This window comes from Meleagris gallopavo, chromosome 11 (assembly GCF_000146605.3).
Source record: "Meleagris gallopavo isolate NT-WF06-2002-E0010 breed Aviagen turkey brand Nicholas breeding stock chromosome 11, Turkey_5.1, whole genome shotgun sequence".
NCBI lineage: Eukaryota > Metazoa > Chordata > Aves > Galliformes > Phasianidae > Meleagris > Meleagris gallopavo.
Window position 1 is genome coordinate 5108481 of NC_015021.2, and position 15476 is coordinate 5123956.

The window sequence follows — 15476 nt, forward strand, 5'->3', positions numbered from 1 at the left end:
ATGCAGGGAAAAAAAGCATCTAAGAGAGAATTAAAGGCAAGTCCCATGATAAAGATGCTTTGGTTTGGATTAAACTGCTAAAAGCTTCAGTCTTTAAACACTGTAGAAAAAAACACACCTACAAATACCAGAGGGAGTATTAGCATTGTACAGAAAAATTCTATACAATGTGATATCTTATAATTGCAAAGACAGTGGAAATAAAAAGTTTAATAAATCACTTTCCCTCCAATATTTTTGCCTTTCAGAGTTCTCTCTTTTTTTTTTTATTTTTATCTTTGGCTAAGTGCTTGCAGCAAAATTGCAGTATAACAAATCTTTATACTGCAATCTTCACTGTCTGGCAAGTCATTGGAGAATAAAACCTTCATTTATAAATCGGCAAACTCAAAACCTACTTATCCAAAAGCACAGCACATACTCTCAGGCATTTAAATCCCATAGGTGGTGGGTCAGATCTCATCACTCCCATCATACTCTTTACCATGAAGCACACACAGGGTGACATGAACTCCATTTCCAATAATGAGAATATGCCAATAAGGCTACAATGATCAATGAGCTGACCGTTCACTCAAAGAACGTAAGTGGTGAATATGCTAACACACAGAGGGAGCTGATTCTGGCTTGTATGTACTTGTAAGAGCTCTATACAGACTGACATGCTGAGAGTGTTTGAACATAATTCCACTGCCCTCCTAAGTATCTTACATTAACACAGTGCTGTAACAAGGTTAATAGCCTCCTGCATGCATTGGTTACCACCTACCACACCGTGCTGACAATCCATACACATTGTATGAGCAAATAAGGAAATGGATGATGCAGAAAACATTCCAAGGGTTTCATATTTGTGGAATTTCTTTTTCACATTAAGCAATTTCTTTATTTCTGTTATTCACCAAGATGTCACACATACATCCTGAAAAGGCAGACTCAGCCAAAACAAAATGCTCAACTGATCATCTTTATTCAACATCATAGATAGAAAAGAATTTCCAATCATATCAGCCAGGCTGTGGGAAGCAGCCACAGGGGAGGCTGACCAAGGAAACTACACAGTGTATCGATTCCATGTATTTCTTCAACATAGGTTTCTGTGGAGGCCCTATCAGCAACTTCATCTGTTTGTTTTTTGTTGTTTTATTTTGCAGCGATTCTTCATCATGCTGGTCCAGGGGAGAAGAATGATGTAAGCTAAAGTGAGACTTTCACAGAAGCATAAATAGCACTGGCACTAATATATTAGCTAACACTTCTAGACCCTTCCAAAATTCCAAGCATTAACTTCACATTTTAAGCACAGGTAAACCTTGCCTACTTACCTTCAACTACTGCCAAAATAACAACTTCTGCGTGTGCTGATACTCCTTTTAAAGACATCAGTGGACTCCTGGGGAGCAAGCAGAGATGCTAGTATTATATATAAAGCCTGGGAGTAGCCAAACCAAACCTTTGAATCCAAATGACCCTAAACTTTGAACTTGTAAAAAAGAATAAAAATCTAAATTTTATATCCAAAGCCAGAACCTTCCTTAGGCAGCCTGTGCCCAAGCCATATCCAACTCTCTTCCCTGTAGCAGCAGCGCTCTCCCAAGAGGCAAGCAAGGTTGCAGAACTTGGGTAAGTCTTTGTCAGGATATAATCTCTCAAATTCATTCAGCATTTCTGTAGGTAGAGATAAAAAAAAAACAATTGTTTTTAAGAAAAAGAGAAGAAAGCTGTTAAGATAAAGAATACCTTCAACTGAGATGCATAAAATGAAGCATCTTCAGTGAAGATGCTTCATCAACCCAGTGAATACAGTTGAAATATTTTTAAATTAAGTTTAATTTAAAAGGAGGGGGAATAAGGTAGAGAGTGGAAATTTCCAAAATCTGTATGCAAAAATGCCAGATCAGAAGCTTTCTGGGGATTGATACTCATATGTAGTGAGATCCTTTTCCATATTTTTGCAATATGTAGCAAATTTCAATGTAAGCACTGCCAGTACAAAGTCCTTCAGTACTACAACAATGCTAATGATTTTCCAAGCATCCAAACTAAAAATACCTGATGCACTTTTTTGAATTAGCCTTTATCTCTTCTTTCTCACTGAGGGTTACGAAACAGAGGACTAAGTTTCCAAGTTTGCCACTGAGTTATGGTCGCATAAAAATTTCACATTGAGCAGATAACAACAGTAAGAAGAAAAGAGGATCACCGTCATAAAATCTTCAAATGTGTCAAACTTTCCAAGAAGAGAAATGAAAAACATCACCAAAGAGGATAAGAAGTTTACAGTATAAAATCCAGATTCTTTTTCATTCTTCCTATTAAGGTCTTCAGATACCTAAAGAATATTTTATAATGCTATTTGCACTACAATCTCTTTCACCACTCTTCCATACATCTTACCTCATCTATATTATATCAGCAGAGACTATTGTAGATAACAATATTCTCTGCACAACTTCGTATCAGATGCTTTCAAGTAAGCAATTATTTCTTCAAGGTTTAAAAATACACAAATAAATCTTAATACTTCTTATTAACTCTGCCTTAGTTATTTTTCCTTCATTTATTCATACATATAAAAATAGCATATGGAATTAAATATTCAAATGTATGTAAATATACATATACATACTTACACAAATATAGCTGATGTTGCGTAGAAGTGATCCAGTGGAATGAATAAGAAACAAAATAGAGCTGGCAGCCTCCACTACAGTAATAGCTCCCTCTGGCACAGGAAAAGCTGATGAACCAGTGCCATATTCTCCAAACTGTGGGCATCATTTCTGGTAATAATGCCCTGAAAACTGCTTTTTCAGTGCCAGGATAACCAATGCACTGATATCAATATCAAGCTGGCTTCTTAATTCCTCTTTTCTGGCCCATCTCACTTTATCTAGCAGAGTTCATTGCTGCTGAGAGGGAGGGCAGCTGTATGGGTGCCAGCACCCAGGAAAAAGCAGCAGCAGCCCTGAGATTCTGCTACCTTCCTTCACAGCCCAAAGGAGGCAGTCGTAAGGTGTTTGAACTGAGGCTGCTGACCAGCTTTGAATCACGTTTTCTTCTATCTGCCAAAGTCCCTGCTCTTCTACAAACAAGACGATACAGATTTGTTTGGGATTTCATGCTATTTAAGGAATTATTTTCTCTTATAACAATAAATAAATGTTAATGTTTTTTTTTTCTTTACCATTTCTCTCAGTAAGTTCATTCTTTTGATAACTTCCCCATAAGTACAAATGACAAAGAGCACAACAGGAATCATAAAGTCTAGATCATGGCATAAATGTCTGATAGGAAACATACAGTTCAGAAATTTATTGGATACTTAGGAGGGCACACCATTACTCTCACTGCCCTATGTAAATCCCATACACATCTGGCAGGCTTACTTTGCTGGTACCCCTCATACCACCAGCAGCTTTGTCTTTTATTTTACATCTCTTTTTTAGAGCTGCTTTTCGGATGGGTCATCTAGGAGATCCATTATTTACCACTCTTGTTACGCTTCTAGAGCCATTCTGAAATGAGTCATTAGAAACAAAGCTAAAAACAAATAAGAGAAAATCTCCTCCTAGAACTGTTTCGTGATTCCTGAGACTCACTTACAAATAATCAAAATAAAGGAACAGTTGCCAAACTACTTGCTGCTTAATATTTTTGAAATGGGGAAAAAAAAGAAAAGAAAAAGCACAATTAAAGAAGGAGAAACATTTGCATCTCCCATTTTCAGCATTCCCCTGGTTACCTTCTCCCAGATCTCAGCCAAGAAACAACAGTGATATTCATTTTGTGACCATGAACACACTGAGTCAGTAACATAGTGAAATGCAGTGCAGTGCCTTTTTCTTCTCCATGTTGTTTACACTCAAACAAAAGGGAAGAGGGTATGTCCTTTCCAAAGGTGCTTGTTTATCCCACATCATAAAAGCAACAGATCTGTTAGCAGTAAACAATACTCAATATCAAATAAAGCTATCAAAGTGCAAAAGCAGCAACTATTTACACAACACCTGGACAAGCTGAAGAAGCAGAAGCACAGGGCAATTAGGATGCATTTCTCCCTTTCCCAACAACAGACACTCCTCTTTCTGCTTTTTACCACCAAAACCCCAAGTCCTGCTGCTGGGTCTCTCATCACATACATGGAGATTGTTGGTGCAGCACATCATTCCAGATGAAAGATGACCTCTGCTTCTGCACATTACTTGACAAAAGCCATGAGCACCCAAAAGACACTGAAGGACTGCCCCTAAGAAGTCTATCCACAGTGTCAGGATTGACAAATAGAACTTAGCATTCTCTTATGTGTTTGAAAAGCACAACCACTAATTCCGACCTTGGCATGGCACAGCACGGCCACAGCAGCCACCTGGTCAAACTCGAGATTCAGATTCTGGGAGCTATAAGGCAATGTTGATTTGTGCAAGGGCATTACCAGCAAGATACATCTTATTTCCTACGCTGAGATAACTATAACTTTACAGGATATCATTTAATATTGCAAAATAACAACAGGGAAGGTAGATTGCCTAGGCACACGGTAAACTCTGCAATCCATTCTTGCCATCCCAGCACACAAAAGCAAAGGGCTGTTTGAGAAAAAGGATGCCACATGACTGTCCACTGAAAGGGGAAAAGTTGTAAATTCATTCCTTAAACTGCAGTTTCCAAAGAAGCCAACAGCTTTTTCTTTGCCTTCCACATACCTTATTACAGGCAAACTGATTTGCAAAGAGAGTCTGCTTTTAATCACACAGTTCCAGAGCTTTACTGCCCCATGAGAAAAAAGTGGTTTTCAAACCAACAGAAGGAGCAGCCTTTTTCCCCAGCTCCACCACAAGTTCTGGCAAGCAAAAAACAAACAAACAAAAAAGCATTAAAAGCATTAAGGAAATGAAATGAAATGGAAAAGCTGAAATAAAATGTTCAAGCTGAAATGAAAAAAAAAAAAAAAGAAAAAAAAGAAAAAAAAACAGCTGATGAAGTCAGAAAGTGCAACAGACCATAGATTTTTGTCAAAATTCTCCAAAAATGTTTTACCAAAGGACTTACTGAAAGTAGTTGATGCCAACAGATCTACTTTTTTGGGAGGGAGGCTTGGAAGGACGAGACAGGAGGGAGAATGATCAAAAGCATTCCAGCCTATGCATACTCTGAAAGAACAAAAGCACTTTAAAAAACATTAAGCTCAGTAAGACTTTCTGGTGAGTTCCAAAGCACTAGAGAGTCATCAAGGTTACATCACGGAAAGGAGTTTAGGATCACATGGAAGATTGATATTTATGGTGAATGCTATTTTGATGAAAACATTGTCCTGTATTCTCTAGTCCTTTTGACAATCCCATAGCATGTCCTAACAGTCCTTGGGGTATACTATAGCACTTGGAATTGCCACTACAGCATGGCTCCCTGTTCAGACAGCAAATAAAATGTTGTTGATGCTGCATGATTTGAATTTTAGGACTACAGGTTTCTGGGCACTGGCACATGCTCAGGCACATGTTAAGTCAGACAGTTGTGTGTTCCCATCTATGCCACAAAAGCCTTTTGTTGGGTCTTTGTTGGGTTGGTAACAGTTTTATCTCACAAATATTTTTAGAACATAGCAGCTGAACTACCATTTATCACCACTTCCCATGAGGCATTTAACCTTAGGGCATCATAAACATTTCTTGCAGGTACTGTTTCCGCACACCCTGCTTCAGCTATGAACAGTGTTACAGAAGTGACTTTTCTAAGAGAAATTTATCTTGCGTACTTTCAAAATCAAAGGAATGCTGTCAGAAAATATATTTGTTAACTGACAATCAATATATTAAAGCATATTTAAGATATTAAAAAAATTAACACTGTATATTACGTTGCTATAATATTTGATTTAGTTCAAAGCACAATAAATATGATAATTTCCAAGGAGTAAAAAAGGAGATATTAAAGTCAAATATTGTATTTTTGGAGTGAATGAGGTGGGAGTCAGGAATACAACTGTCTTGATATCTAGTCTTTTGCATTTTTGCTGCGTTTTTTGTTTTTTGGGTTTTTGTTGTTGTTGTTTTGTTTCTTTGTTTTTTTGTTTTTTTTTTAATCACAGCAATATCAATGACCTTGATGACAGGGAACAGCAGTACTGAGGTAAGAGTTACTACACACACAGCGATCTCAGCTTTTATTTGCACTTGTGGAACACAAGTAGATTAAATGAAGAATCTGACATTATCTCTCTTCCTCAGTTTCCTCAGCTGTAAAACTGGCATAATCAATATTTAATTTTTTACTACCTCCTAAGTATGTTCAGAGTCAGAATGCTGATATTAAAAATGTAAAATCATTAAAATGCCAGAAGTCTTAGTAACAAAGAAGTGTCTAATGACTATTCTCACACTTCTGGTTCTTCTCTCATTTTTTCAGTCCTTCATAACATTTCAGAATAATTTATATTCCCAAGTAGACATAACAAACCTTTAATTATGTACTTCTCCAAGATTATACTGGTCTGTGTCCCTGAACAATCAGGAAAAAAGCACCCATTTTTACAAGACTGATTAATGCTTTTGTGCTAAAAAAAAATCATTCATCCTATCTATTGCAAAGACTGTAGAAATCGTGTTTTGGACTGGGACAGTTACTTGCAGAAGGCATCAACTGCCTATTAAAATTATCACTTCTTCAAGATTCACATGACAAGTTTTGAAATAACATTTAACTTCTTCAGATGTAAATTGCCTATCTCCTGCTCTTCCTAGGCCAAAGCTTGTAATTCTTAGGCAGAATTCCCGCTGTAAGATTTTGCATTTCCTGTGTATATGTCATGGTTTTATGACTTTTTGTTACTGGTATTCCACATCACAACATCATGTAGAGCACTGGGAGTTAAAAAGTTAGTGCTCCAGTTCTGTGGACTGCCCATTTTCTGGGCACCTGATTCTCAGAAGAGAAGAACTACATACCCCAGAGGACTTTGCATTTCCCTTTTCTGTTCAGAGGGAAAGATAAAACTGTTCACAAATCACGAGATGTCCCCTTTTTCTTTTCTGCTTGTCTCAGCAGTGTGAGCTTCCTAGTCATCTCGCTTTCAGCATCAGAGTAAGACCTTCAGTTTTGAGACAATCTCTCATTTTTATTTGGTTTATTAGCTTCAATTCCAATAATACTGTATTATATTGTGTTATCCTGCATTCTGCTATCATATTTAGTAAATTAACTTTCCTCCCCAGATTGTTGTCACTGTTCAGTTTTTAGCCCATCTTCCTACCCCTTCCCCTATTTAGCCCTTCCCCTTTCTTGGGGTGTGGGTCCATGGGTCTCCCCACCCCATCAGTGACAGAACCATGCCGAATCAGACCGTAAACCACTGACAGTGTATCAGTTGGTTCAAAGTCACTCCTGTGTTCAGATTTAACAGTGCACTGACCCGCTGAGCCCAAGCGCAACTTGAATTCCCCAGTCTTCTTTACTGAGCAATCCAAGACTATTGGTTATCACAACCAGTTCAGTTCTGCAATTTCCAGTTCTTCTCAGATCTATTTGACACAAATGTTGAACTGTGAAACAACTCTCTTCTGCTTTTTTGGCATCTAGAGTTACAACTTGAGTTAAGAATTGGCACAGACACTTAAGCCAGTGAAAACAACGGTAAAACTTTGACTCAAACATTAGTCTCCAGTTTTTGTTGTTTTGTGTTTAAAGAAAAAAACCAACTTCATCTCCAGAGCAGGGCAGTTAGGTCATTATTAAGCAGAGTCAACTAGACTATTTGTTCCATGGTTTTGAGAGACGGAGAAAGTGCATCATTTTTACATTGCACATAGATATTATCTGCCAACTGAATAGAAGTAGAAGCTTGAGAGTCCCTTTTCACTCCTGCTAAGTTCACAAGGAAGCACAGCAGCTGACTGAGTAGCTCAACAAGTCTGTTTTCCAGAGATAAAATTAAGTGGTGTTGAAAAATTATATCAGTAAAAATTACTACATATTTCAAACTTTTGAGCACTTCTTTGAGTTTGGTCCAAAGCCTATGGTAGGCTTTATAAAGGCTTTCCTTGACTGTCATAACCTTTACATCAAAATCCTCCTCATAAGTATGAACAGGGATTTGGAAACCCAGATTTAAACATCTCTGGTTTTCAAAGTCTTGGACCTTGCCTTGCCCTTAAGTCATTTTGCTTTCTTTACAGAGCTGGTGTGAAAACCTTATGGCACGTTTATACTGTACAATGCAGAAATCCCTGCACCAGCTGGTGCAGGCACCCTGCATAGCACCATGCTGAGCCATTAGCTTGGGTTCGGGGAGTTGTGTAGATATATTAGCATGGCATTACGCCCAGGCTAATGAGCTCAGGCTAGCTCTGCTTTATACTGCCTTGATCCAGACCTAGCTCCTTGTTATTTCTGTATAGCTGCATACTGCAAAGAGCAAACTTGCCTCTGCACTGCTGGCTCTTATCTGTTCCTGTGGACCCAGTACTGCTGGAACAACATTTCTTTGTCTGAATTCTAAACACTCCAGTATATAAAAATGTCTGTTCCTAAACTAAACCTTATTTATCTGTCCACACACATCTCAACCTACAGACAAACAGAGCACCTGCACTTCACAGCATTTTCTATTTTATCTTCAATATTTCACATGATTATATTATGTATGAAATAATGTATTTCGAATGAATCCCAGTAATTGCCAGTTACTTCATGTGTTCTTAGTCTTCTGTGGAGAAAAGAATTCCTCATTTTAGTTCTATCACCCAGGTCAAAACTGTTTCTTGAAACAACACTTACATATTCTCTCTCTGTTGGCAGAAGCTCCTCTCTTGAATACCACAGACTTTATCATTGTAAAAGAAAAAAAAAGTCATTGGCAAGACAGGTTGACTGGCAGATATTGCAGTTAACTGGAAGATCGTTCTGCATTTTTGTGTCGCTGGCAATAGTGATTATTAGGGGAACAGGCACACATATGAACATAACTGTATTTGTTACTTAGCAGTTCTACCATGTCATCACTCTTAAGAGATTTCTTTCTTCCTGCTTACTTATTCCAAATGACCAAACATGTGTCTTTGATCTGCCTGAAAGGATAAATATCCTACCTAGGGTTTGAGCACATGAATAGCTAAGCAAAGCCCCTGACACAGCAGAAAGCATTTGCACGCACTCAAGATAAAGTTTAAATGCTGAAATGGAGGAATCAGAATAGAGAACACTGAATGGAGCAAACTTGTAATTACCAACAGGAGCAACATCCTTTCCTCATCAATCCTCAGGCATGCTTACATTAAGCCATAAACGGTTAGACGGCTCTTAAGGGATAGTGTTTCAGGGGTTTTTGTTTAATGCTTCAGAGCTAAATCACGCTTTCCTTTCCCAGGGGTGCAAAAGACAAAGAGGGGGCCAGATGGAGCCTCCTCCCCTCCCTGCCACACCTGGGCAGGGGCCAGCCTCAGCGCAGTGCCCAGGGGATGCTGCCAGCCAGGCGGCAGCCCCGGAGCACTCCCAGCCAGGCCCCTCCCCCATGCAGCTAGGCAGCAGGGCATCTCCATGCTTACTGCCACACCTAATATATTCAGGGGACACAATTCATCCCTTTTGAAGCACTGACATCTTCCCTCACTGCAGGCAACCATTCTATGGCTGGAGAGCTGCAGCCAATGCTGCCTTCGAGCACAAACACTGCACCGTAGCTGGGCCCCAGGAGCCTGCCAAACGAGCACCACGTGCCCGAGCTCCTGAAGCAGCAACAGCTGCAGCCTTCGTGCTGCCGGGAAAAGGGGCTGCAGGTTCCCAGCAGTACACATCAGAAGGTGCAGCCGGCAGCTGGAAGGACTTCAGAGCCAATACCCTGTGAGAAAGGGACAGGACTTGCAAGGGAAACACATGCGACAAGCTTCCAGGGCCACAAAACATAAACCTGGAGCCCAGTAAGCATAGTGGTGCAAGCCAAAAAGGCTTTAACTCTGATCTGCAACAGAGTTCACAGACGGGGCTGACAGGAGGAACAGGGACATGAAGCAGCTCTCGGGTGGAGCAGCACTCCTTGCACTACCACACTTCCGCCCAGTGCCACAGGCGTGCAGCAGGCTGCAACTGGAACAGGGAGAGACCACCAGTGGAGGGATGGGCACTGAGGGGAGGGAAACACGGCAGAGATTCAAGCAGGAGTATTTCACTCACAATTTGAGCCTTTATGAGAGGAGAGAACACACGTGGCCAGCTTCCACAAAGCAATAAAGAAAATGGTGTCTTTTCTGTCCCACTGGCACTTCAGGCTCTCCTTAGAAATGTCAGTGTGTTGTGACTGTACTGGAGGGACTCAGTCCTGAGACTGTGCACATGGTGAGATGTGGTTGCCAGATGGGCTGTGCAGGTGGCACATGACAGTGGGACATGCACACAAGCAGCAGAGTAAGACAATGCTACAACCCACGTAATGGGGCCAAACCGTCCTAGCAAGGACATCACCCTGAGCCCAGGAGCAAGGTCCTATCAGGAGCACACAGAGCACAGTGTTGAGAGGAGCAGACAGGATAGCTGATGCTACGTCCCAGCTTCAGGAGATGTGTGTGCTCCCACACACAGCCAGGCAGATCCACTGCATGCTACAGAGACCTGCAGGTTCTTTCAGATTGCCAGGAGCAACATGGTGCACAAACTACATGGCTACTAGCATTCAGCATGAGAAAGGCTTCCTACACCAACCAGCTGCAACCTGTGCAGTGAGAAGAAACCAAAATACAGATAAAACTGAAAAACAAGCTAGAAAGGATGCCATATCACTGACTCTACTTCCTTGCATTGTTTTGTTTTCATGGCACATAATGGAGAGCGTAGTCTGAGCCAGAAGGAGAATGTCAGTGTCAGTGCTGGTTGTAGGAGAGGGAAGGCACCATCATCACTGTCCTCACAGCAGCACTGATTTCATCAGCTATGTTACTCAGCACAGTGAGGTACTCAGGCCAAGTGACTCAGTGCAGTGCCTCTCTTCTGCTGCAGAATCAGTTAAAACCACTCTCCAGCTCCTCTGTGTTTCTCAGGGGAGCACTCCAGGAGTAGAGAACTATATTTTCCATCTAAAATAGAGCGGGGCCTACAGTTACTTTTCCCTGTGTGAAACAACACCGTAAGAGCCACTGCGGCTTGCACCAGTGAACACCAGTGCCTCCACTCATGTGTGTGAAGTTCCTAGCTGCTCCTGCTGAGCTGCAGCACTGGTAGAGCCTAGAGGGCAGCCACCTTGGGACTTGGATGAGGTCATGCTTTGCTTTGTCTGGCTTGTTGCTTCTCTAGGGAGGGCAGGGAGGCTCCATGGGCTTTTTCAAGGACAGTTAAACCAAATGGACAGGAGATATTACAGGAGAACCTGTGTGGGAGCCACAAATCCTCAGCTTGATGCAAGCTAAAAAGGCTTCTGAAGTCTGGGTGACAAATTGCTCAGTGGGCTCCATTTGCGCTCAGAGGATTTATTTGCACTGCCACAGCATGAATTTCATCTATTTAGAGCTCATTACAGGTTTCACATGGGCCTACTTAACCCCCCTTTTTCTTTTTGTTTTCTAATACCTACTCACCTTTACAAAAAAAAAATTGCACCTGTGTAATCTTTAAACTCTACAGCAGATATTAAGAATAAGAGGCAGGCATGAGGTGTGGCTCCTCTGCCATGCCACCAACACAGTGACAGCCATGCTGCTTACCCTGGCACACCCAACTCCAAGAGCAAGGCTTTAGACCTGCTGAAGGTGAGCAATTCCTGCTGATGCCAGCCAGAGCCTCTGGTGCTCTGCGCCTTTAGCTGGATCTGTACACAGAAAGGGGACTGATGCCCACCACCCATCCCTTCTGAAAGCTTCCTATGGCTACCTGCCTGCCCAGTCCCAGGAAAGGAGCTGCTGATGGCAGTGGAGAAGCCAACCTCAGGAGTACAGCATGTTGCGAGACAGAGCACTGCCCACCTTCCCAAAAATCGAAACCCACCTTCACGCGAACAAACCAAGAGCACAGCTGACTGTTAAGAGGTACCAGGGAAAGTGAAATTCTACCCACTCAGCATTCACTAAGAAGGGCTTTATCCATTGCTGTAATTATTTGTCAGAATTCAAAATAAATCTGTATTCTCACTGCGGGCAGCATCATCACTGCTATTTCCTGCCCCCCTTCCCAAAGGCCCTTAATAGCAAAGGTATTTCACAGGCAAACACTGCTTTTTTTAAAAGGCAGAGCTCATCTTATTTTAGAACCTGGTATCTATGCCAAGACTTCACACTGTGCTGAATGCATTACAACATCTACCAAAAGTGCAAAATACATTTTAAAAATGGTCAGGCAATACGCTGAATAGTTGTGGTTTCTGAATACTTGCCAGTTTAAGTTAGAGGGTTATTTTTTTCCCTGTGTAACTTACAGGCACAATGAAAAAGATATGTATAAAACATTCTTGCAATCTACTATATCAAAGCAACTAGATTTGCAAATGCATTTGTTCAGTGAAGCACGTCACACTCAGAACTCTCCCTGTATTTCCCTTACAATAATACGTTGTTATTCCTTTTCAACATGAAATACCACATAAAGAAGTTATCTTTGCCAGTTTTTCAAACTTCAGCCAGTGTCTGGAATACAAGAAACTGGTTATCTGGGAGAACAGGATGCTGAGAAAAGCAGGGTAAAAGGTACTAATTCTTGTTAATTTGAAAAATAAATAAAAAAAAACCCAAACCAACCAACCAAACAAACAAACTGGTAGGAATGAAAAATAGCAAAATGTAGCCTGGAACAAGTCAGAATAATGAGAGTGGTCTGCTAGAATTACCTGCAAATACCACTTTGCAGAAAGCACTGCAAATAAAAACCAGACAGGATTCAGGAATCAGATTATGCTCTTGTAAGAAATCATGATGTGAAACTTTCCTGAATTCCGGTGTAATTCTGATTTGAGTATGAAAACAGATTTGCGTGATTTTTTTTCCCATTACTTTTTTGTTCTGGGTGCTTCTGGTAAAAAATGAAATAAAAACAAACAACAACAACAACCAGCAGTAGGAAAAGCCAGCAGAGCAGCAGGCAGCCTTTGTAAAAGAAACTGAAACAAGATCAGGGCTCTCCCTAAGGAGAAGAAAATAACCGCAGATGAGACGAGTAAGAGAGAAATCTAGACGAAAGCAGAAGGCAGTTTAAAAGATGTTTAAAAGCCCAGCAGCAAGTACTACTGGAACCGTGATTTCATTAAGCAGATCAAAGATGACAGATCAGAGGGTGTGAAACCAGAGCTGGTTGGTCATTTTCTGACAAAGTTGTTTTCCAGAAGAAAACGTCAATTAGTTGAAACCAAAGCTTTTGGCAAGGAAACACATACTGACTTGGGAGCATTTTCTTGGGCACACCATCGAAGTTCTAAGCAGAGAAATCATGCCCCAAGAGAAGCCAACAGGCCTATCACTAGGCCAGTGCCCGAGAACAGCATTCAAATCCCTGAAGTGAAGGTGAGGAGGTACCCAGCTAACAGTGGCCCTTGATGGTGAGATGATCTCCTGTGGCATCCTGTGGATGTAGCAGCCCAACAAAGCTTTTCTCAGGTGAACCTAGCCGAAGCTAGTAAGCCCTACTGCCATTCTGATGCACCTGTATTATTTTCACAGAATCAACTCCCACCAGCCCCGTGTGGTGTCTCTGCGCCTCCCTCCCAGCTGTAACTGCCTCCCTTGTGTCTGGCCTCCTGCACACCTACACCCTTGGCTTTCCCAAGGGTGGGACATATGGCTGGAAAAAGCTGTACCCGTTATATGGATATCACTATCAGTTTTGCTTAAATTCTATCGCTTTATTTTGAGAATGCAATTAAAACGCAAATTGCATTCATACACTGTATTATCATATGCATGCAGTTTACAAAAAAGCCCATATAAAAAGTTCAAAAGCTTAAAAAAAAATCTCATAAACAAAACAGGAACACTAAGAAGAGATTTTAATACATTTCCTCATCCAATATTTTATTCAAAGCTGTATATCATGTGAACACCATGCCCAATTGTTTTTTCATCTCCCCTTTTAGTTGTTCAGTGAGCTCTACTAACAGACCATTTGAAGGTGTGCTATCCAGAAGAAAAGGCTCACAGCAAAGATGAGCAGGCACATTAGCTCAGTACCAGAAATGGTCCCGGGTCATGCAAACACCTCAGGAAGGTTTCAACATACGTACAGAGAACAAACACCTACAGACTTCCATCTTTCCTTACTCGCTGGCTCTCATGAGTCTTGAACAAGTAAAATTCCTGAGGAGTCACACACCTTGAACTGGTTCTAGGTCTTGGAACACTGACTGCATTAAGCCACTTACTTCCTTTTTGAAAATAGTTCAGCTACTGTATTTAATAACAGTATTACTCACTCCTGCAAGTTAACGTGCTAACTATTTACAGCATAATCTACAGTCTGACCATTAGTCAGCTGTTAAATTCTGCCTCGTGATAAAATAAGGCTTAGATCTGCTGAACAAATATGATCAAACTCACAAAAAGTGAAAGCAGATGGGAAACTCTATTGCAAAATTGTTGCAGAAACAAAGGAGAAAAAAATCAATGGTGTAATTTTAATGAAAATAGAATTCAGATGGAATGAGATAATGTGCAAATCATTTGGTGAAAAATACATCTCCAAATATGATTTAAGAGACATTTCTGTGCCATGGTTACACATTTAATTTCCAAAACCATGAAATGTTCCATTATTGTAATAGCTTTGATTGGCTGTGATTCTGCCAGCAAAACTACGACAGTACTGTTATAATGATAAATTTTGCTGCAAGAAAAGGGCTATTATATAAGAATGACTCTTTCAGATATTTATAGAGTGAGAGTTTTTATTTATTTATTTTAAGAGGTTATAATGAGAAAGGCTGGATTGAAAACAAAGAAAGAAGGAAAATTGAGGCCAGTCAATATAATGCTCTCAATTAGCCCGAGTTTTTCATACTTTAAATTGTTTCAGGGCTTCAGAAAAACACAAAAGGAATCTACGGCTTCTATTTTATTTTTTTTAGATGTGTTTTTTTGCCTCTGTTATGACTATTCACTGGTTCTTTTCTTGCTTCCTTTCTGTCTCCTTTCTCCTGTCCTCGCTTTTCAGTCTCTTGATAGTTTGGGAATGAAAATATGTTTTCCTGCCAACCTCTTTCCTTTTCTTTCCCCATTACTATTCAGACAGGACAATGATTTCTCAGAAATGACCTATAAACATATTAATATCTAGCTGGCTAGCTATCCATCTATGTGTATAGATAATCATAATGTAACGATGTCAAAATCTGAGTCAAAATTATTGACAAAGATCACGACATAGCAAACAATTCCACCATAATAAGCCTCAAAAAGAATATCCAATAAATGTAATATTACATTTGAAGTGCAATAAAAATTTCATGCAGAGGCGCATTTTCATTTAAATTTCACAAGCGTTGTGGGAAATACCTTTCATCACCAGTGCCGAAA

The 15476-nt window shown here is 40.4% G+C and overlaps 1 long non-coding RNA gene across 1 annotated transcript in view; it reads right to left on the reverse strand.

The window, feature by feature from the left end:
* Positions 1-958: 958 nt before the first annotated feature.
* LOC104912565 overlaps positions 959-15476 on the reverse strand; it is a 28417-nt gene continuing 13899 nt past the window's right edge. Inside the window, exons 2-4 of the long non-coding RNA XR_004160935.1 lie at positions 1531-1668; positions 1326-1393; positions 959-1169 (exon numbers count right to left, since the gene is read on the reverse strand). This is a non-coding gene — a long non-coding RNA (uncharacterized LOC104912565). The remainder of the gene's footprint in view (positions 1170-1325; positions 1394-1530; positions 1669-15476) is intronic.